Genomic DNA, 21,814 nt, shown 5'->3' on the forward strand with positions numbered 1-21,814 from the left:
AAAAAAAAAAAAAAAAAAAAAAAAAAGATCCTGGCCTTACATGTGTGTATAAATTCTCTCAAGCTTCAATTGCAATAGCGAAGAGGTTTAATTTGCCTATAGGATAACTTGCCCCTATTGTTTAATTGGAATTGTTCCAGTTCTTCATCAGCTTCCCCTGCCAATTGCCAACACCTGCTAATTGGTCACTACTGGATAGTTCAGCATTATTTGCATCCCCTAGGAACGGTGAATTAACCAGAGTTTACTTTACTATCCTTTGTTTAGAAGCCCTTGTATCTGTGACATATGCGTACATAATTAGAAACCCTGACTGCTAACTATCACCTTCTGTTTTTGGAATGGCTATTTGAAAGACAGAGTGTTTCATCTTTTTTCCAGAAAGGATGGCCTCTCTTTTGATAACAGGTATGGTCCATTAGGTAACAATAATTATATTTAATATGTTGCTAGCATTGAGACATAATACATCAACATCTCTCTAGGGATGATTCAATCAATATTACTTTCCTACAGGAAATCCAAGTACCAGCCTCTGCACCCAGGCCACACTCTAAGTAGACTCAATTAAGAAGAGGCAGTAGAATATATTGGCAGACCCTGTAGTTCTGCCAAGGGTCCATACCCACCCTTCCTATACATTAGTAAAGTACTCTGAAATTTTCTGCTATGGAGCACAGTATTGTTACATGCTATTTTTTCTCTTACTATTTGTTTAATATTTCCAGATTGACCATCTTGCCTTTAATGTTTCTAAAATTAATAGAATGGAAATTTTTTGTTCACCCACTTTCTTTTCTGCGTACAATGCAGTAAGGTCAGGTCTCTGAAGAGTTAATTGGTGTTCTCTGATTGTCCTTTGGTGTAGTCTTCAGAAATATAGCAACCTTGATGGAAGTCATTCAGCATCAATCTTCACGAAGGAAAGAGATTTAGCAGAAGGGAGGAACCAGCTGTACTAGTAAAATGCCTGTTTCCTTGACTTAGTTGCCAGCAATGCAAAACGTGGGGTATTCACATTTACAGTTGTCAGGTAGAATGCAATTAAGCCCAGTACAAAAATCTTGCAAAGTTTTTCAGTGCTTTTTATTCCAGAGTTCCAGCAGACTCCAGATAATTTTGAAGTCAATCTGCAAGTAAATAGCTACTGCATATTTACTTTCTTTACAAAATCCCCTTGTAGTTTTCTTTAAGTGTCTTTAAAATGCACTTAATATATTGGTTTAAATTTGACTAGGTTTTTCCCTAGTGGATCATGGTAGGATAGATGCTCACTTAATATATACGTGTTCTAGGGCAGAACTTCACTGTTACTGGGCTCAGATCTATCAATCCTTTAGGCTTTGACTCCATGAGAAGCAAAATGTGGTTACAGAATTTCCTAACTTTGTTTTAAGGTATGCAAAATGAAATGCTCGAGGTTTCCATTCACTCTCTGATTTACTTTCCATCATGATGTCAGCTTCCTTGCTTTCAAGCACCACAGAAAAATAGTCTTCCAAACATGATATGAAATTCAATTAAGATTAAGAACTGTAATAAGACTACAATGGAGCAGCTGATAAACACAGCAAAAGTAACACTGTGGTTCTCATGAGCAAAAGGAACTCAGACTTGATGCTAAAATATTTATTGTGTCATGGACCCAAAATAGTTCAGGATTTAGAAATCTGTCAGTTCTTGCTTCCTTAGTTTAAAGAGTTACAGATAACAATAAAAACAACCAAACATAGTGTATTTGTTCCTTTGGAGACGCTAGGTGTGTCTACACATGCATTAGATCCAGGAGCAGTTTACCCATGAGTAAACTATTTGCTAGTAAACACTCCCTGGCAGGTGTCCGCATGTGCAAGGAAGCAGGAGATTTACTACTAATGGCAGCAAACTGCTTGCACTGCCTGGAGCCCTGTAATGGGCTCCTGCCATCACCAGAGCCCAGGGGCTGGCAGGGAACACAAGGCCAGGAGACAGCTGTCCCCTGGCTGGGGCTGGGACAATGTCCCCCTGTCCAGCCAGCAGGGAGCTCCTAGCCCTGGCTCCCCAATCAGGGGCAGAGGACTTGGAAAGAGCTGCAGGGGAGGAGCAGGTCACAGCCCCCTGCCCTGATCCAGAGAGGCAGCTAGCTGCTAACTCACGGCTAGCTGCCCCAGTGGCAGATCAGGACAGAGAGCTGGAATCTGCTCCTCCCCTGCAGTGCTTATCAAACCCTGTGCCTCAATCACCCAATCAAGGCACGAGACTGGGACCTGCCCCTGACCAAGACAGTTCCCAGCCCCTGCTCCATGATCATGGGGCAGAGGCTGGGGAGCCTGTTCCCTGCTCAGCTCTGTGATCACAGAGCTGAGCTGCGAACAGGCTCCCCAGCCGCCGCCAGCAGGGAGATCCCACTGCCATCCCACTGCCAGTGACCATGGAGCTGGCACCAGGAGATAAGGATCTCCCAGCACCAGCTCTGCAACTGCAGATCTAGCACTGGGAGGTAAGGATCTCCCAGCCCCTACTCCCTGATCACAATCTTGGAATAGGGGGCTTGGAGCTCCCTGCTGCCGGGGCAGGGGGACATAGTCCCCAGCCAGGCTCCAGTGGCAGAGCCCGCCCCAGGAGCAGACAGCTCCTAGGGACAAAGAGCAATCTCCCACCCCCTGATGCCAGGAGCAGATTTGCTACATCAATGCTACTGCACAGTTAGTAATTGCAAGTAAATTTTCTACTTGCATTTGCAGGTAGCAAATTTATTCATGATTAGCGAGGTTTACTGCTCAGTAAATGTGTGCACATATAGATGCACATGCTTACTGCACCGTAAACTACGCTACTGCTCATAAAGCATCTTATCCAGACACCCACTGATCATCATTTGCCAGTACCACGATGCTGAACAGCATGATTCTTGTCTATGTCCATCACATGATGCATGAGTCTGGTGCACTCTCTTTTCCATAGCACCAAATTAATTTTACTGTTATGAGCTAAAAAAAAATTCTATAGGACTATTAGAAACATGCAGATAATATTGTGAAATCTGCCCGTGCACTATAACACAGAGGGAATGGAATAACAAAGCAAGACAGAAAGAATTTAAAATAAAATACAGTGCAGTGAAAGGACAGCACACATGCAGAAAAAATAACACTGTTTATGCCTCATAAATATTTAATTTTGATTCACTTTTAATCTATAAGAAATAAAACTAAATAAAATATGCTAGATTATTACCATTGCTTTGAAGTGTTAACAAGACCTGAATAAATTATTGTGTGTGTATTTTAGCAAGTTGCCACATTAAGTGATATTATTTGTGATTTACTTTTAATGCATGTGGCTTTCTTTTACATGGCTTATATAAATTTAAAAATACAAAAAAAAAAAAAAAAGAGTGTAATTTATTATATATGTTCAATCAATTCACTCAGATCATGCTGTGAAAACTGAAGCCAATAATTAAATTAGATGATGTTTTTTATTTAAAACTATACACCGTGACTATCTTAAAGACTATTGATGATGCACATGGTAAAAGGACTGTTTTTTTCTTTAGGAAAAAAGTTTATGCCAGAAACCTTCACTAAAAGTACATTTTCACTTAATCACCAGTTAGCCTGTTACTATCTTGTTTGCTTGAGGCAACCTAGGTCAGGGCCTTTGTTGGGGTAAATTTAAAACATTTGAGGCTTTGGCCCTCCAAAGATTTATGGTTTACTACACCTCCTCATATTAATAGGTAGGTCATGCATGGGCTAAATGCTTTGCTGAATCATAGCCTAATGGGAGAAACTCATCTGGTACGGAGATCTTGTGATGGCCCCCTGCAACAATGAGGTTCCACAAAAATCTGCAGCATTAGATTTACATCCGGTTTTTAACTGTTGTTAGTTAATAATTTTCCCTATTCTTGGCTTGGGTGGGGAGGGAGGGTAATTTCATTCTGCTTACTTTTGCTTTGGGGTTTTCTGTTTGTTTCTTTCTTTCTTTCAAACATCCGGTTTTGTTAGTGAGTCATCTCTGCCCATCTCATCGTTGTCAATAATCCCTCAATTTGAGGATGAACTCTGCCATAGCTCATTGATGGGCCCTAAGATGACTTAAGAGTCCAATCCTAGAGCCACAGACCCATTTGCAGGTCTTTCTGCAGGGAAGATTCTTCTCCTTTTTCTCCTCTGCTCTTATCTCTAATCTTCTTCAAGGGCAAGATGCTTTGCCTTGAAATAAGCTGCCACGTGGTTGAGGTTGCAGCACCATTGGAGTCTGCTGGCAGCCAACTCGATCAGCATCTGGTTTCTTGAGGTATGCCTTCAACGTGTCCTCGTATCATTTCCCCTAGCCACCATGAGATCGCAGGTCTGTAATCTGCCCGTGTATTTCACTCCAATTTCAACAATTCACTCAAGCCCTATCTCCTACTCCAAATAAAGTCATTCTGACAGAAACGTACTCTGTTTCTGTCTCCACCTGCCATTTCAGCTGCTTCTCTCTCTTCAATCTTCCCCGCATTTCAGATCTCTAACTAATCTCAGTGTCTTTTTATTTCCTTTTTTCTTTTTCTTGTATGTAAAACTCACAAAATCAAATGCACCAAAAGAGGTAAGGTTTTCATGAAAGTTATCCATGTCTAAAAATAATGTCAAGGATTCAAAATAATGTGCTGGCATGTTCGTAAGCAGCACAATGACTAAAACATGTCTAAAGAAAAAAAACCAACAGCTTTTTCTGGGCAGACCAGGTTGAAGAATTACATACAAGACCTTTAAGGTGCAGAGTAAATTACTATGGAGTAGAAAGCAGGCCAGTGTAGCACCTTATAGGCTAACTCTCATTCTAATTAGTCTATACAGGCACCTATACATGTGCCCGATGCCTGCTCTGACACGTGTTGGAGCAGACTCAATTAATCGAGTCTGCTGGAGCATGCCATTGCATTGGTGTCACATGCATTTAGCATCCCCACACTTCAAAATGGCAGCAGGGGCACTTTAGCTAATGAGCTTTGGTTAAAGTGCCACCACCGCAATTTTGAAGTGCAGGACACTGAATACAGGAAATACTGTGGGCACTTTAATTAGAGCAGCTCTCAAGACCCACTCTAATTAAAGCACCTTCCCCCAGCCCTGGAGCATGTGTAAAGACACCATATGGTGCCACAGTGTCCTGCCTTCCACCTAACACAGCTAACTACCTCTCTACTATGCTGTAATTTACCTCTGATTTTACTCTGTCATAAGGGAGAAGCAAAGGTTTTTTAGGAGTGTGATATTTTTTATGTGACCATCTCTATAGCAGGAAGAGATGTTAGACAAGCTGCCTATAATAAGGAGCACGCACACAACCAGTTCTCCCAAGTGAACTGCCGGCAGTAGATGCTATGATAGCACCTGGCCACTAGAGGTGTCTGTAGGCATGCTGGGAGGTTGCTGCAACACCCTATAATTACTGATTATGGTGTGTCGGAGCAGATTCAATTAATCAAGTTCCAGCAGCCTCCCACATCTTGTGCATCAAAATAGTGGCAGGGGCACTTGAAGAAAAGCTCATTTGACAAGCTTTAGTTAAAGAGCTCCCACCACCATTTTGAAGCGCAGAGATGCTGATGTATGAGATGCTCCAATTAAAGCAACTCTCTGAGATGCTTGAATTAAAGGACCCCTTCCCCATCCCCGGAGCATGTGTAAAAGTGCCCTAGATGGGAGTTTACTTTGATGGGATTGAAATAAACTTTGGGAGCGGATACATGACGCATACACCAGTGTAACTTATGTTGCTATAAAGTTACTTCTCATGTTCTGAGGGCCAATTTTACCTAAAATGGAATGACTTATATTAATATAAGGCTGTGCATTGAGCATCTACCCCATTTTTACTAGAAAATCAGTTTACTTCATAGAAAGCAGTTCATGCATCCACATCATTAGTTCAAGAAATGGATCTCAGTGTGAACTGTTGATGTTAGGACCTGTTCTGAAAAGCATTCATGCTGATGCTCTTGCAAGAGCCTGGACCCTAGCCTCATTGATGTCCTACCATACCAGGAAGTTCCTGCTGCATCATCCAGACTGCCTCCTAGATGCCACACTTCTGGGACACACTGTACTCCCAGGACTCAGTCAAAGTCACACAGTCAGCCATGAGTCTAGAAAAAAGCTTTTATTTTCTACATTCTGCCTTCCAAAAACAAGATACATGTTTTATTTAGAGCTGTGTGATATGTGGAAAATATGGTAATTGCTTGCAGTACAAATAAAATTTTCAGGGAGCAAAAAAGTGGTGATTAGCCATGTTAGTCTGAAGTCAGGTAGAAGGTAGGTAGGGTGGTATTTTAACTAACTGGCCCATAAACCTGACAAAATAGGTTTGGCCTCCAAAAGCTCACGCCTCTCTGAATCGGTTAAATCTCTAACATGCTATCCTACCCTACCTTTTCTTAAAGAGGACCTCAACAATTAAGCACACACATGAATCTCAGGTCAGAATTTGGTCCTAGAATCACTTACACAGATGCATTTAGACCTGTGGTACTCAATCTTTTGGCTCACAGGGCAAATCCATCCTGGCACAGGGCCAGTCTGCAGGATGGATTGGGTCCTGCAACAGGGGAGGAGAGCTGCTGGCTGCTGCAGCAAGCACCTGCAGCTTCCACAGCAGAGGAAGGCAAGGCCATCAGCCTCAAGTGGAAACCCCTGAATGTGGCTAGGGAGCCCTGTGGCAGGACTGGGTGGGCTTCAGGGCACATAAACCCAGGGTCTCACGCTGAGTGGATAGTCTGCTCCTGCACACGCAGGGAGAAGAGTACCCAGGACAAAAGGGCCACTGGAGACAAGACAGGCAGGCAGTGCCAGCCTTATGGTTGGGTGACATGGGCAGCTGCCCAGGGTGCCGTGACCAGGGGGACATCACACACAGCAGTGCTCTGTCTCTGCCTCACTCCAGCCAATCCCTGCTTCAGGCAGGAAGAGCAGCCCCTAGCCCAGCCTGCTCCCTGCTTCCAGCTGCTGCTTAGGAGGAGCTGGGCCAGGCATGTGCAAGTGGGGTGGCACTTGTTCTGTAAGGCAGCAGTGGTGCCTGCCTGTCTGCCTGGCGCACCATGCCACTCTGCCTCCCTGTCAGACTGCACCCCATATCCCTGCCTGCAGCAATGCCACTGACTTCTGTGCATGTGTGTGGGGAGGGAGGGACCAAAATACAAGTTCACCCAGGGCCCCATTTTCCCCAAGGCCAGCTCTGCAGGCAGGCACCCAAGCCACCCCAGGGGGCTGGGATGAAAGGGCTCCAAGGGAGGTCTGGCCTGTGGGCCACATTAAGCCTGAGCATGGGAGAGTTTGTTTTGAAGCAGCTTGCTTGTGTTTACATTCTGTTTTAAGCTTGATGCTGGAGGACTGGATTGTGGCTGTCGGGGAGGTATGGAGCCCTGGTAGGACACTCAGCATCATGCAGCCTAGCCTGGGTCAGGAACCAGAGGTCTAAGGACTGGGGCAGTGAAGGCAGCCCAGCCTGGGGTCAGGGACCCCAAGGACTGGCCCTGAGCACACAAGGCAGGGTCCAGGGGCCCAGAGGGCACAAGTAAAGGGCAAGGCTGGGACTGAGAAGCCAGGCCAGTGCAAGTGGGCCCAGGTGTAGGAGTCTGCAGCTAGAGTAATCAGTGAGCCAAGCCTAAGAGGGCTGGAGCCCATACAAACCAGTATGAGAAAATTTGCAGACATCCATGAGGCATAGGCACGGCTATAGAGGCAGAAGGAGGCCACAAATATACCCTCTAAGACAACTGGTGCCCTAAGGCACTGATAGGGCCAAGAGGCTATAACATAGCACCCAAGGGGCAAGACTGAGACCAGTCAGGTACAAGAGATACCAGCCAGAAAAGTAACAGGGCTCACTTTGGGACCCTGGGGCAGGTTTTCTTAACATCAGAATAGTACCGCCAAGGCACAGCATGCAAGGAAAAGGGAGGGTCTGAGGAGATACAGTAGGGAGGTACGAACCACATATCCACCAGGGGGTGTCATGATTGCCCCGGGGCATGGTCCTGCTGCAGGTCTTGTGTCAGGATTGATTCCTGTGGTCCCCCATCCAGCCCTGTGCACCAGGATTGGGCCCCACGTGGGGATCGGGCCCTGGGGCCCTGTGCAGTCCTGCATGCCTAATCTAGCATGCAAGGCCATATTATTGGACCAACCGGTCTCCCCATGGGTCTAGGAACTAAGCGGTAGGGGAGTGGTAGCACTGTTCCCCTGCTGCCAAATTTTTGGACCCATGGGCCAGATGACAGTATCTGGCCTGCTAGCTGGCAGTTGAGCACCCTTAGTTTAGACCAATGGTTTTGGTGGAAAAAAGAATATGTGAAACCAAGCAGTGCTTCAAAAACTACTAAAGAAAGAACCTGTAGGTTATAACCAGGGATCCTAGCTTTCTGCAGGGAAAAAAGCAGAAATTTTCTATTTAAAAAACATAAAAATCTGTGTTTTTCTGTGACCTGCTAAATGCCCAGCAGCATCCCATAGCAAGCAGTGTTATTTCTGTTCTCTTTTTATTTTTGCCAGTGTGTGCCTCTCAGCCAATCAGCAGCATGCCCAATGATTTTGTTTACAGAAGACCAAATGCTAAATAGTGGAGAGCCATGCACATGATCAGAGGGCAGAAGAACAGGCTTTATGATGAGAGGCTGTGAGCCATGGGACTCTTCAACCTGGAAAAGTGCAGGCTCAGGGGTGACCTGGTGGCAGCCTAAGTGCATAAGGGGTGTGCATCAGGATCTGGGGGAATGCCTGTTCACCAGAGCGCCAAGGGATGGTAAGATCCAACAGTCACAAACTCCTCCAAGACCATTGTAAGCTGGACATAAGGAAAAACTTCTTTACTGTCCGAGTCCCCAAGGCCTGGAATAGACTCCCCCCAGAGCTGGTGCAAGCATCTATTCTGGACTCTTTTAAGAACCATTTTGATGCTTATCTTGCTAGGATCTTTTGATCCTAGCTGACATCCTGCCCCTGGACCCAATGATCTTCTGAGGTCCCTTCCAGCCCTAATGCCCATGAAATCTTTGAAGCAAATAAATACTAAGTTTTACAAACTGCTCTACTTTGAAAATTGATCATTTTGGGAAGCTAGGACTGCCCTTATGTTACAAAGCCTAATGGAAAATTCTTGAGCCATGCAGAGGCTCTCTGTCCTCTTTCCATGCATCTATTTAGCTATTTAGTTCTCCAACAGACCCACAAAGCAATGATTCTAAACCAGGTCCTGTAGCACCCTGAGATGCCACAAGCTCCGCAGAAAGGTGTCTCAGCACCTAGCCCCTGTAAGAGGCAGTAAGTGCTGGCTCCTCTACATGCCCGTGCCTGCTCCAGCATCCTGGCAGCACTCCCCATGGCCCCTCCCAAGAGATGTGGAAGCATGGGAAGAACAGGGGAAGGAGCTGAGCTGAAAGAACAGTCCCCACCCCATGACAGCTCCTGAGTAGGCCACCCACTGTGTTCTGAGTGGCATGGTCTGCCATGGACAGGTAGATGTAGGGCAGCAGTTTTTCAGCCTGGCTCTTGTCCTCCTGGGCTTCAGGGAATGGTGGCTCCAGACTGGTGTTCAAGGCCCCAGAGGAATGCCCACGGTGAGCAGGGGCTGTGCTCAACCCTCAAGGCACAGACTGGGGTCCAGAGGGGACAGACAGAAGGAAGAGCAGAACTCTGCCCCCTACCGCCTTTCCCTGGCACTAGCCTCTGCACCTTCAGCAACCTGCTTTCGCCTCATGCAGGGACAGCTGCCTTCTTTAGAGGTCTAGTGTTTCTGAGAACAGTGCTGAATAAACATCATTATCTCCAACATCTGGGGCACTAAGCATTGTTACTAACAAAATTCAGGGTTTGGACAGTGATTTATGGATCCATTCGTTCTCTTCTGAATTCTATTGAACAAAAAAAAAAAAGAAAGAAAGAAAAGAGAAAGGAAAAGAACCAAGCACAATCACCCCAAAACAACCAAAAATTTACAAATTTTCACTTAATTTCTTTTAAGTAATTTTGTCTGGAATATAAAAGATATCAACTGGATATCGGCTTTTTATCCCACAAAGAAAGGTATCCTTATCTTCCCTACCTCTTTCCTTGCTTTCCAGAATGCCCAATGAGTAGCTTTCAGTACTCTTAGCACCATGTTGTGCCTCTCAGGCATTACTGCCTTCTGCAGTAGAAGTGTTACACATGTTAAGGCAGTACCCACTGTGCACTAGCTGCTTTTCCCAGCAGAGTAACTGTTCTTGCCCATAAGCTTGAAACAAGCTATTCATACTTTCCACCCACAGCATAAACTGTGGCCTAAACAGTTTTCAGATTTTTTCAAATTCTGACACGTGGCTTTTATTAAGACAATATTAAAATTATATAGGGTCCTCTCCCAGCAGCAAAAATCAGACCCTAGACAGAGACAAGAGAATTTGGCTTCAGCTTTTTACCCATGTCTGACTTAAATATTATTGCAGCATGAAAGCTACACAACGCACACAAGTTGTTCTGGGCCGGACATGGTCTCCAAGCAATCCTTCCAATGAATATGCCAGTGAGAATCCTAGTGATATAATGCTGATTAACATCTTTCATTTCTCCTTTGCTGCATAAACTTTTAAAAAACCAAGACTTGCTGTCCAGATAACAAAAAACTGATGATTTTACACACAGATCTATCAAATGCTCTGATTGCTTCATTGCCTAAATCCAACTACAATAATTCATTCAAATTTGTGTAAGACAGAAAATCTTAAAAAGGTTTCATTGGCAGAGTATTAGGGAATTCACTGTCCTACATAAACAGACAACTGATTTGCATACCACTCATTTGCATAGCATGGCTTATTTACTTCATGGTCACTCCCACTTAGGACCACTATTCCACAAGATAATCAATTCATGACAGTACTGCATTGGAAAGTGGAGATACATATTTTAGGGAGGGATTTTAAAAATTACAGCTGAGACTGAGTGTTTAAGGTATTAACCTCTTTCGATATAAAAGTTCACCAGTTAGCTTTCACCAGTCTGATCTCATCATGTATTTGCTGGTTACAGTCACAATAACAATGACTTTGTGGGCGCATGTCCCTTCATGAAGATACAGCATGTTGAATATTAAATCACTATATATTTGATATGCCTTCATTCCTTTCTTCTATCTCCAATCAGGAGAATTCCCTAATTGTTTTTTAAATTTAATCCTGGAGAAACCTTAAATAATAAATTTTGTGATTAGCAGGTAGGAGAAGGAGCCTTTAGATTTGACAATTAAAGAAGAGATGTTTTCCTGACAGCTTCCACCTGAAAAAATGTGCGCTTTTATGCTGCGGTGGAGAATTTCAACAATTTGCACCAAAAACTCAAAGTCAGATTATCCCTTCTTATACACCAGTTTTTCATTGCTCTATCACCATTTGGCTACTCCTGATTTTCAACAATGCAAGTAGAGAATCAGACTCCAGCCCTCAGACAAAAAGATAGGGAATTTTATTTTATTTTTTTTGTGCTGTAATCTTTATATCTTATAAAGTGGTCTCTTACTATTAAAGATAAGCTGTTTTTCCCAATTTGTCCTGCTGCTACCAAATATCTTCTCAGCTGCAGTAAAAGAAATGACTGCTCAGTCACAAGAGAATATTTTGCAGTAGTTGATGTGCACAAAGTTTTACTACTGAGCTTAGAGGCAGTTTGCACACCACGCAAATATGTTGTCTACTGGGTTGCTGAACTGTAATAAAAGGCTCCATTAAGTGAAACATTTGATGGAGGTGCTTGGCTCATTGGGTCGGTGGTTATAGTCATAAGGAACTCCTTGTGAAGCTAATAGATAAAAAATGAGCTATTTTGATTTTCAAGACCAGCCTCTCTTTTTAAAGAGGGATAGTAAGTAATACACATAATAACTTCTAACACTTGAGTACATAGTGCCACCATACAAGATACTGTAATATTTAGGCCAGTAACAAAGAAACTCAATAAGCACTGTTGTCATCACTGAATTCACTAAAATAAAGCTATACGACTAACCTCTGCTATTGTGGTAATTGATTTTCAAAAACTATCCCACTACAACTCTGAGAGGTGCCTATAAGGCTGGACAAATCCATATTAGTTGCATATTAATTTTTCCCCAAAATTAGTTTCTATATCCCAAATGCAAGTGACCAGGGATCTGTACTCCCAGATTTCCCACTGTCCTTCTAAGCAACTATTCCTTATACCATATACACAGCAAATCTAAAGCCCATCATGAGACTAAACTTTAACCTAAGCAATACAATTTTGGCTTGTTATTATGCTTGGTATATCATATTTCTGATGTGAGACAGGGGAACACATCAAGAGCAAAGGACTTAGTACAAGATAGACAATGAACAAGCTGTTACACCACTGCTTCTGTCACCGTGCAACACAGCTATTTGTTAAGTATTGCATTATTGTATGAACTAACCCAAAAGGCACAGGCACACAGAATAGCTAATAGGATATGTTTTTTCTTCTGTTCAGGAGGAACTGTTTGTCCTGCTTCCTCATCTCCCACAGTACTCTCCTGTCCAAATAAAACCAGCATTTGCAGCATTTGAAAAAGCCCCCAACTTTTCTTCTTTCACTTAAAGCACACTTGGAACAGTTACCAGCTAACAATGAGGCTGTGATGTAATCCAGAGGCTTGGGACAGCAAGGAGTTGCACCATATGAGAAACTTTTAGGCAGGATCAGTTGGCTGTTTAGAAACATTAAAAAGTCTGTGAAAATATAGATAGAAAGCAAGCATATATTGTTTTACAACAGAAGAGCAGGTGTGTTCAACAAAACTGTAACTAAATCCAGCTTGAAGCTGAGAGAAGACAGAGAAGCTTGAAAAAAATCATTCAGTTGGTACATTTTTTCCTCCTTTTACTTTGATAGAAAGAAGCCTACACTGGAAAGACAAAGGTACTAAAATCGTGTACCTGCAGTACTGGACTTCCTAGTTCAATTTAACTAGAGGTCGAAACTATCCACTCCTTCCTTCTGTACTTTCTCAGTAAAGATTATCTGGGGGCTTTTGGGGAAATCAAGAAAAATACAGAAGTGCTCCAAGGCACAGCTCAAGCTCAAAAGGATTCAGGAAGGGAATTTGTAAGAATCTGTCTAAAATATAAGGCATTCGGCATTTCAGACACATTGGTATAAAGGAGATGGAATTCTGATCCAGATGATAAGGAAGGCAGTGGAGTAAAGCATTAAAGGGAGTAAAGCTCTTAAATCTCAGAAGTATTTCTGTAACAGCAGGTGATCTTTAGTAGGAACAAAATAGCACTCTTGGGGATGGTGGACTCTGAAACTTAGGGCAAGATCAGACTAACCTTGCAGAAAAAGAAACTAACGATGGAGAAGCAATGCCTAATTTCAAATACAGTAGGGTACATTTTCAATAACCACAGGCTGCTGAGGTACAGAACATTATTCTCTTTGAGCCAGGAAAGTGAAAAAAGAATGGCAAGAGTACTGTACAGAAATTTGTTCATTGTGAATGAAACGGTGAATACTTATGCCTACTTTAACAGAGCCCTGGCATGATTGAGGCCCCCCAACTGCTAGCACAGTATTAAATAATGTGGCTTTCTAAAGATAGAGTAGGCATGTAAGAGTGGGCAGTAGCATCAAACCCCTGTGCTTCTGTTCATTTTGGACAGCATTGCCAATTTATCTAGACTCACTTTGATTGTTCATGGTTTGTTGCCTAAATTTCTACGCGTGCCCCTACATCAAAATTTCTAATTATTTGAAAGGTGGAAAACAGTCACAAAATGCAAAAGACTTTTCTCACAACCCATTTACCCTTAGTCCAGTGTCACATCACTAAACTGCCATTAAAATAATTGCTGCTAATGGAAAGTTATGAGTGGCTTCCCAATCAAAGACACATCTACTACTGTAAGATAGGGGACAGTGCTTTAAAAGAACAAGTCATTGTTTCATAAACATATTATTTGCTATTTATGATATGTAAATTCTATAAATAATGCAATTCATGACACAGTTTAGAGGGGGGAAAAACCATGTATTATATTTAGAAAAGCGTGGGGGCTAGTACTCTCATCCTAGCCCATCACCAAATCTGAATGGCTTTTTAAATCTCTTTTCCACACAAATCTCTCAGAAGAAATAGGATCAGTTGGTGGAAGGAAATTTTTATTATGTCTAGTTTATACGCCAAGGAGACACCAAGTTCCCCTGTAATGCAGACTTGCAGTCTCAGTCCCAGCGGCAGTCACTTGATATCAGAAGTAGTCAAGCTCTGAAATGAAAATGACACACTTACAGCAGCAATACCTCCTAAGCAGGCATGTAGTGATCAAAGAGAATGGTGAAGTAGCATCTGTTAGGTCTGAAAACTGCTTCTTGTCACAAAATGTGCCAAACTGTCAAACAGTCTGTGACCTATCACAGCTACCACTTGTTACACAGCCACCCTCTGTGAGTTGCTGTCAAAACCAGCAAAGCTCTCATGAACTACCACATAAGAAAAGACTATTGGCAGAGAGGATTTTTATTTTGTTTACACTTCCATATCAATAAGGAAAACATGACCTAAGAAAACAGAAACAGCTTTCACCTCTATCCCTCACACAGGCAATAGTTTTCCTTGCATTTCAAAATTCCACCAAATAGAATTATTGCTTCCTGAAAAGGGCTTAGTTTTATTTCCTGATAGTAGGAAATATGGCTAAGTTTTCCATTCCTAAATGTGCAAGGAAAGGAAATCAAACATGAATATTGTATAATAGTGGTCAACTGATTTGGTCCAAATACTGCAAGACATCAGTCAGACTGCCTCGGCGTGGAAGCTTTTGCATGGTCAGGGCAACAGCAAGCATGATTTTCAGGAAAATCTAGGCAATCCTTAAGCCCCACAGTTAACACTTTGCATTTATGTGTGTTCAGAAATATCTTTCTGAAGGTGGTAAAAATTGTAACATGAGCTTGAAGGTTCCTTGACTAAGTCATGGTGCAGTGCATGGGTGGTTCAGTTCACCATGCATCTGTCCATGCATATAGCGCTCATCTGGGATTTGAACCATGGTAGACCTCAGTTCAAGGACAAAGTACCTTCCAGCAGAGGAAGTATGTACCACTGATGACTGTGTGTTGCAAGTCCCCCTTCTGTGCCAATCCAGAACATAAATGCAGTTCCACTGTGATGCAGAGAGCTTTAACTCATCAACTGTACCAACCCCAACTTTTAACTTTGGAGATGTGCACTCCGGTCTCAGTGTGTCAGTCAATGGGCAGCAATGGCTACTTTACACTCAGGATTCACTGCGTGTCTCAGAGATCAATAATCAGGCATCTCACCAGGATGAGGCAAGGAAATTTATTAAAATTCCCTACCCCCAACCTAGGTTCCTACTGGAAAACAGCAGTAAAATTAAAACTTCTACAAATACACAAGAGTAGCATCCAGAGGCCTATGGACAGTGAAATAGCCACAAGAATTTTTAGAAGCAGTTTAAAACTTCATTTTACTATAATTGGAACTTAACTATTCAAACCTCGGTTATCCAAAAACCTGTACAATCCATAACAAAACCACAAAACGTAACTGCTCGTCCAAGAAAAATCCTTTGATAGGTCTTCAGCTTGATGGTTCACATTTATTTTGCATAGTCCATAACATTTTGATAAGTGAGGTTAGATGGAATACATAAACTTTTAATAAAATAAAAAATATAAACAAGGACTAGATGCTCTGGTCACTTGACACTATAAAACCACAAGTGGAACAAAATAGCTTTACTGAATATAGCCAGTAGGGAATTCCCTCTACACACTGAAGTCCTTCAGCTGCTTGACCACTGCTCTGCCAGCCACTACAACCAGTCCTCCCCACAGGGGACAGAGGGGCAATAGGAAGGGGAGTGCAACAAATGGAATTCTACTGTATTAGATCCTGTTACTGCTACTGCACAAGTTACCGGTGCTTCAGATAACATCGCCTATAAATATTTCCAGGGATAGATCTCCAAGTAGTGGCAGGGCCTGCCTTAGTTCCCCCCAACCTAGAGAGTGGACACGTGTCTGTGCATTCTACTGATTACAAGTCTCTGTTCTCTTTTCCTCTCATCATAGAAGCTTTTTACCCATATTGCATCTTTCTCCAGATCTCTCTTGGTATTGTCTAATGCTGTCAGCTAACTCCTCACCCCACCTTGACATTTATTCTACAAAGCTCTGTCTTGTCAGTCTTCCAGGTCTCTAATCTCTACCCTCAGCTTACCCTCACCCCAGGATGGAGGCAGATCCCACAGCCACCTAGAGTTGTAACGAACCAGGCATTGATCCAGCCATAAGCTTTGCTCGGTCATAATTTTATAAAAGAAAAAGTGTTACAAGTGGCCATGGTTAAAACCAACACTGATAAGGATACCACTATGATTTTCCAAGCCACAGCATCCATGGAAACAAGATGCTGTAAGATGCTGCTCATTTCTTTTCACTTGGAAAAAATGTAACCTATGCACATACCACACTGCACTCTGATGAAATGTCCTCCAAAAGTAATTCCAATTACAAAATTTCTTAGTACAGAAAGTGATTTTGATTATATTATCCATGATCTTACAACAAAAAGTTGGTAATTTCTGTGTTGGAAGGATGAAATTAATATATGTTAGGTTACTTGCTACTAGCCGGAGATTCCTTCTCTAATTTATGAAAATCTAGGCCACATGCAAGATACTTCCAGGGCAATGGCACTTTTGATGCAGCTGTCTCATATAGCAAGTTTGATTTTATATGCACACTCCAGCACATAGATTTATAGATTGTAAGGCAGGAAGGAACTTTGGAACATCATCAGGTCCAGCCCACTGCACTAAGTAGGAAAGATAACTGGGAGTCAGGTGGCCCCAGCAAGGTGACTGTCTAGTCTCCTCTTGAAGATTTCCAGGATAGGCGATTGCACTGCCTCTGGAGGGAGCTTATTGCACAGTCTGGACACCCTGACTGTGAAGTTTTTCCTAACGCTGAGCCTGAATTGGTCTTCCAGGAGTTTGTGGCTATTACTCCTGGTTTTCTCTTCCGGTGCCCTGGTGAACAGTTGCTCACCGAGCCCTTGATTTACTCCCCTAGTGTAGTGGTAAGCTACTACCAGGTCCCCTCTCAGCCTTCTTCTCCTCAGGCTGAAGAGTCCCAGATTCCCTTAGCCTTTCCTCATATGGCTTACCTTTTAAGACTGATCATACGGGTGGCTCTTCTTTGGACTCTCTCAAGCTTGTCCATGTCCTTGCTAAAGTGTGGTGCCCAGAACTGGATGTAATACTCCCGCTGCGGTACCCAGTGCTGAGCAGAGAGGAAGAATTATCTCCTTGGTTTTGCTGAAGATGCATCAGTTAATGCATGCCAGAGTATTATTTGCCCTACTGGCTGCAGCATCGCATTGCCAGGTCATGTTCATACTGTGGTCTATTGTTACCCCTTTAAGCTCAAAGCCCAGGATTCTGCTGCCAAGAAGTAAAAGTACTAAGACCTTGAAAATCTACTACTGTAGAGTCTCCTTACTCACGTTTGGCTTTTTCCCCCCTTATTTTGTTCCTTCCCTTCCCTACTCTACCTTTCGTTTTCTAATTTCCACCTATTTACATTCTTACTAACACCCTGTCACACTTTTAGCTTCTCTCATTCCTTGGAGTCTCAGAACACCAGAGACTCCCTATGCCTGAAGAAGAGTGATTGCACCCAAAAGCTTGCAAAAAACTTTTTTCCCCCAACTACTCAGTTGGTTTAATAAAAGATATCACATCTACCCAAAGAACCTCACCTGCCTATGTCCTTAAACCAACATAGCTACAACCAAAAACCAGACTCCATTTCTATAGTTATTGTAAAGCACTGAATGACTATGCCCCAGATACATAGGTATCTATGAATTTGTGAAGGTCTTAATTCTATCAAGTTAGTTGATGGGGGGGGGGAGAAGAAGAAATTAAAGAGGGGCGATATATCATAATACACATACTCATGACTTACATTATTAATATGGGGGCTGGGTGGCATGGATGCTAAGGTACATGGTTAACAGCACAGAGATTGTAAGTTCAAAGCCACAGTAAAAGTGCTTATATCTTGTCACAAGAACATAAAAAAGGAAGGATTACTAATGCCACCTAGTGGGGAGGGTAACACGAAATAGGATATGACAAAGGATGTGTGTTCTACTAGGTACATAAGTCCTTCAGTGCAAAGATGATAATAATAGAGTAAATGATATGATATTTCTTATTTCCTCCAGGGTTTCTTAACACCCTGATTCAATTGGCCTTACAAGGAACAGTATCTTGTGCCTGTCTTCCCATTTTTTAATGTACTAGAGGAACAAATGAGCCTCATATATTAGTAATGAATGAACTTGGGGAATCAATTCTGTGACTTCTAACATGGGATCTTACCTTCGAAGGGTAAGAAGTTAGAAAATAAGTAATAATGAGCTGACAAATGCAACATCACAAAAATATTTTTTTATCAACAACAATTTTCAACAAACAGAAGGATCCCAAACAAAGCAAATTTTATATTTATAAGAACAAATATTGTGTTAGGCAAAAAATACTTTTTTTTTTTTTTGTTTGTTAACTAGAGTGGGATTTTATTTCATCATCTAATACATTTTATGGTCAAATTTGGTAACCAATACATACTTAAAAAAAAAAACAAAAAACAAACCACCAACTTCAAACTTGGAGAGAACCTCAAAACATCAGCAATTTAGTTCAGGTACCTTGGATGCAATTTGGTCTGGAAATTTTGTAAGATCAGACTTTTCTGCAAGACTTCACTACTTGCCAATTTCAGTCATGATCAATATATTACAGCAATAACCAGTCTTACAGAAGAGAAGAATTTTCACTTTTGTATCCAGCTGAAACTCGTAATTGTATATGCTTTAAAGAAGACTCCCAGACACACACAGCTTCCACTGAAGTCAATGGGAATTGTGTGCATAATACAGGGTAGGCTTGAAAATGTGGCCTTTCAAAACAAAAGGAAACAAAGGAAAGGAGCCTTACTTATTCATATTAGTTCTGAAAAGAAGCTCAGGTTGGTTCATAGGTATTATAAACCTGTCTGCCCAGTTTTGCCGCTGGCTTAAATGAGAGTAGGATTAGGTTGTTTCCTTCTTTCTCTCTCATACATTTCAAACAAATTTTGTACCCAGAACAGAGTGTAGATGTAGGTCTCACATCCCCAATCAATTCAATCATTTCTGCAAAACCCATATGGCTCCAAACCCAACTAAACTGTTCTTATGTAGAAAATATTTTGGATACATTTTATTGTTTTTTAGGACATAGAGACATTTGCAGTTTTCCTGCACCCTACACATGGATTTCTGTGTGTTGACCCAACCAGTTGGTAATATATCATAAAAGCAATGGCACCTTAACGATGTATTACATTAATACATCAAAGCTATGGCATTCTTATGATATATTAATTTAATACATCATAGGACTGCCATAGCTTAGACAATGCATTACTCAGAAACATAGCAACAGCTAGAAAGACCAAGATAAGTTTTGTATTTTTTCAACTTATTTACATTATATGATTTTTTTTTTTAAGTTTGAGAATTAAAATAAGTGTTCTCTGGGGACCAAAACTTGCAAGTGCCTCCTGATAAATGTGGACATTCCCAAGAATCCCCTTCACATTTCTCTGCTAAATATATCCCTCAGAAAAAGAAATTTCTTTACCAAGTAAATTAGCAAAGAAAACACCAGCTGCTAAAGAAGCAGTTGTGATATCTTGCATAAATTCTATGCTTTGATGTCATACTTTATTATTCCAGTCAGTGATACTTTTACAAGTTTATAGAGCATATTTTGTTGTAAAATAATTCATTTTATTTCATGCTAATTCCAGGAGAGGTTATCATATTACAGTCTAGCCTGTTGTTTGAGACAATGAATTGTTGCAGCAGGAAAAAACCAGGGGGAAGACTGTGATTTGGGATTGTGTTCCAGTTCAGCCATCTCTACCCTAGCCCCTAAGAGATACAGAGGAAGAATGGAGCAAGTAATCAGCACTCCATGAGTGCAGTCTCTCCATGAGCGACATAGATCCTTCACCTGAAAATGCATCAGAGCATAAAACCAGTAAGACCAAATTTGAAAAGATGAGAAAAGGACCAATAAAGAAAAAGGATGGTTCCCTAAAAATTCTTTCCTCTAATTTTTTTTCTGAATAGGAAGGAAAGTTGGTGTTAAAAATATGACTGTTTAAAAATGTTTGTTTGTGCCCCTGTTTACAACACATTAAAAAAAAAAAAAATAGTAGAGAAGGTGTGTGGAACCACTAAATTTGTAATTCCTGTTCAAACACTACACAATCCACTAGTTCCTCTGTTATGCTTGCAATGAAATGGAAAAGCATTAGTTACCTAATTCATCTTCATGGCACAAATACAGGATATAGCCCATACCAGTGAAATATATGTTACATTAGTAGTAACAGATTTACAGATCTTGCCTATATTGAGCCAACTACAAAAAGAACACTCTCAAGCCAAAGTGATACCTTGTGTGTTACTTCTTTTTCTTCTATAGTTAACCACTTTTGTTTCATCTATATGAGGTCTTTTCAGATATTTGATTTGGCTAGTTAAATACTATAGCACTTTACAGCCTTAGTGATATAGGCTGTAATGCAGATTGTCAGGGTTCATGTGGCAACACAGTTAATGTTTATATAAATAGATTTCATAGACATAAGGGCTGGAAGGGACCTGAGAAGATCATCAAGTCCAGCCCCCAGCCCAAAGGGCAGGAAGTCAGCTGGGGTCATAGGTTCCCAGCAAGATAAGCATCCAAATTTCTCTTGAAGGCGTTCAGTGTAGGTGCATGAACCACCTCCTGTGGCAGGCTATTCCAGACCTTGGGGACTCAGACAGTGAAGAAATTCTTCCTTATGTCCAGCCTGAAACAGTCTTGCTGAAGTTTATAACTGTTCAACCTTGTCATCCCTGGGGGCACTCTGATGAACAATCATCCCCCCAGATCCTGATGAGCACCCCTGGTAAACTTATCGGTGGCCATCAGATCCCCCCTGAGCCTGTGCTTTTCCAGGTTAAAGAGTCCCATAGTTCTCAACCTGTCATCATAACGTCTGTTTTCCTGACCTCTGATCATGCGCGCGGCTCTTCTCTGCACTCTCTCAAGCTTCTCCGCATCCTTTTCGAATTGAGGAGCCCAAAACTGGACGCAGTACTCCAGCTGCGGCCTCACCAAAGCCAAATACAAAGGGGGAATGATGACCCAGGATTTGCTTGAGAAGCATCTATGGATGCAAGCCAGTGTTTTGTTTGCTTTACTGGCCACAGCATCACATTGAAGGCTCATGTTCATCTTGTGGTCAGTCATGACCCCCAAGTCCCTTTCATCCATAGTGCTAGCCAGCGTAGCACTGCCAAGCCTATAAGGATGCTGCAGGTTTTTCCTCCCAAGGTGGAGATCCTTGCCTTTTTTGGTGTTGAACATCATCAGGTTCTCATTTGCCTGTTTCTTGAGCCTGTCAAGGTCAGCCCGCATCACCCTCCTGTCCTCAGAGGTGGATGCTTTACCCCAGAGTTTGGAATCATCAGCGAACTTGGCCAGTCCGCTTCTGACTCCAATGTCCACATCATTAAAGAAGATGTTGAACAAGATAGGTCCAAGAACAGAGCTTTGGGGGACCCCACTGGTCACAGGGCACCATGACTATTGACTTCCGTCAACCACCACCCCCGAGTCCGACCACAGAGACAATTCCCCAGCCAGCTGATCACAGTGGACCCGAAGCCACAG

This window comes from Gavialis gangeticus, unplaced genomic scaffold (genome assembly GCF_001723915.1).
Source record: "Gavialis gangeticus isolate Ggan-Ray unplaced genomic scaffold, GavGan_comp1, whole genome shotgun sequence".
In the NCBI taxonomy this organism is placed as follows: domain Eukaryota; kingdom Metazoa; phylum Chordata; order Crocodylia; family Gavialidae; genus Gavialis; species Gavialis gangeticus.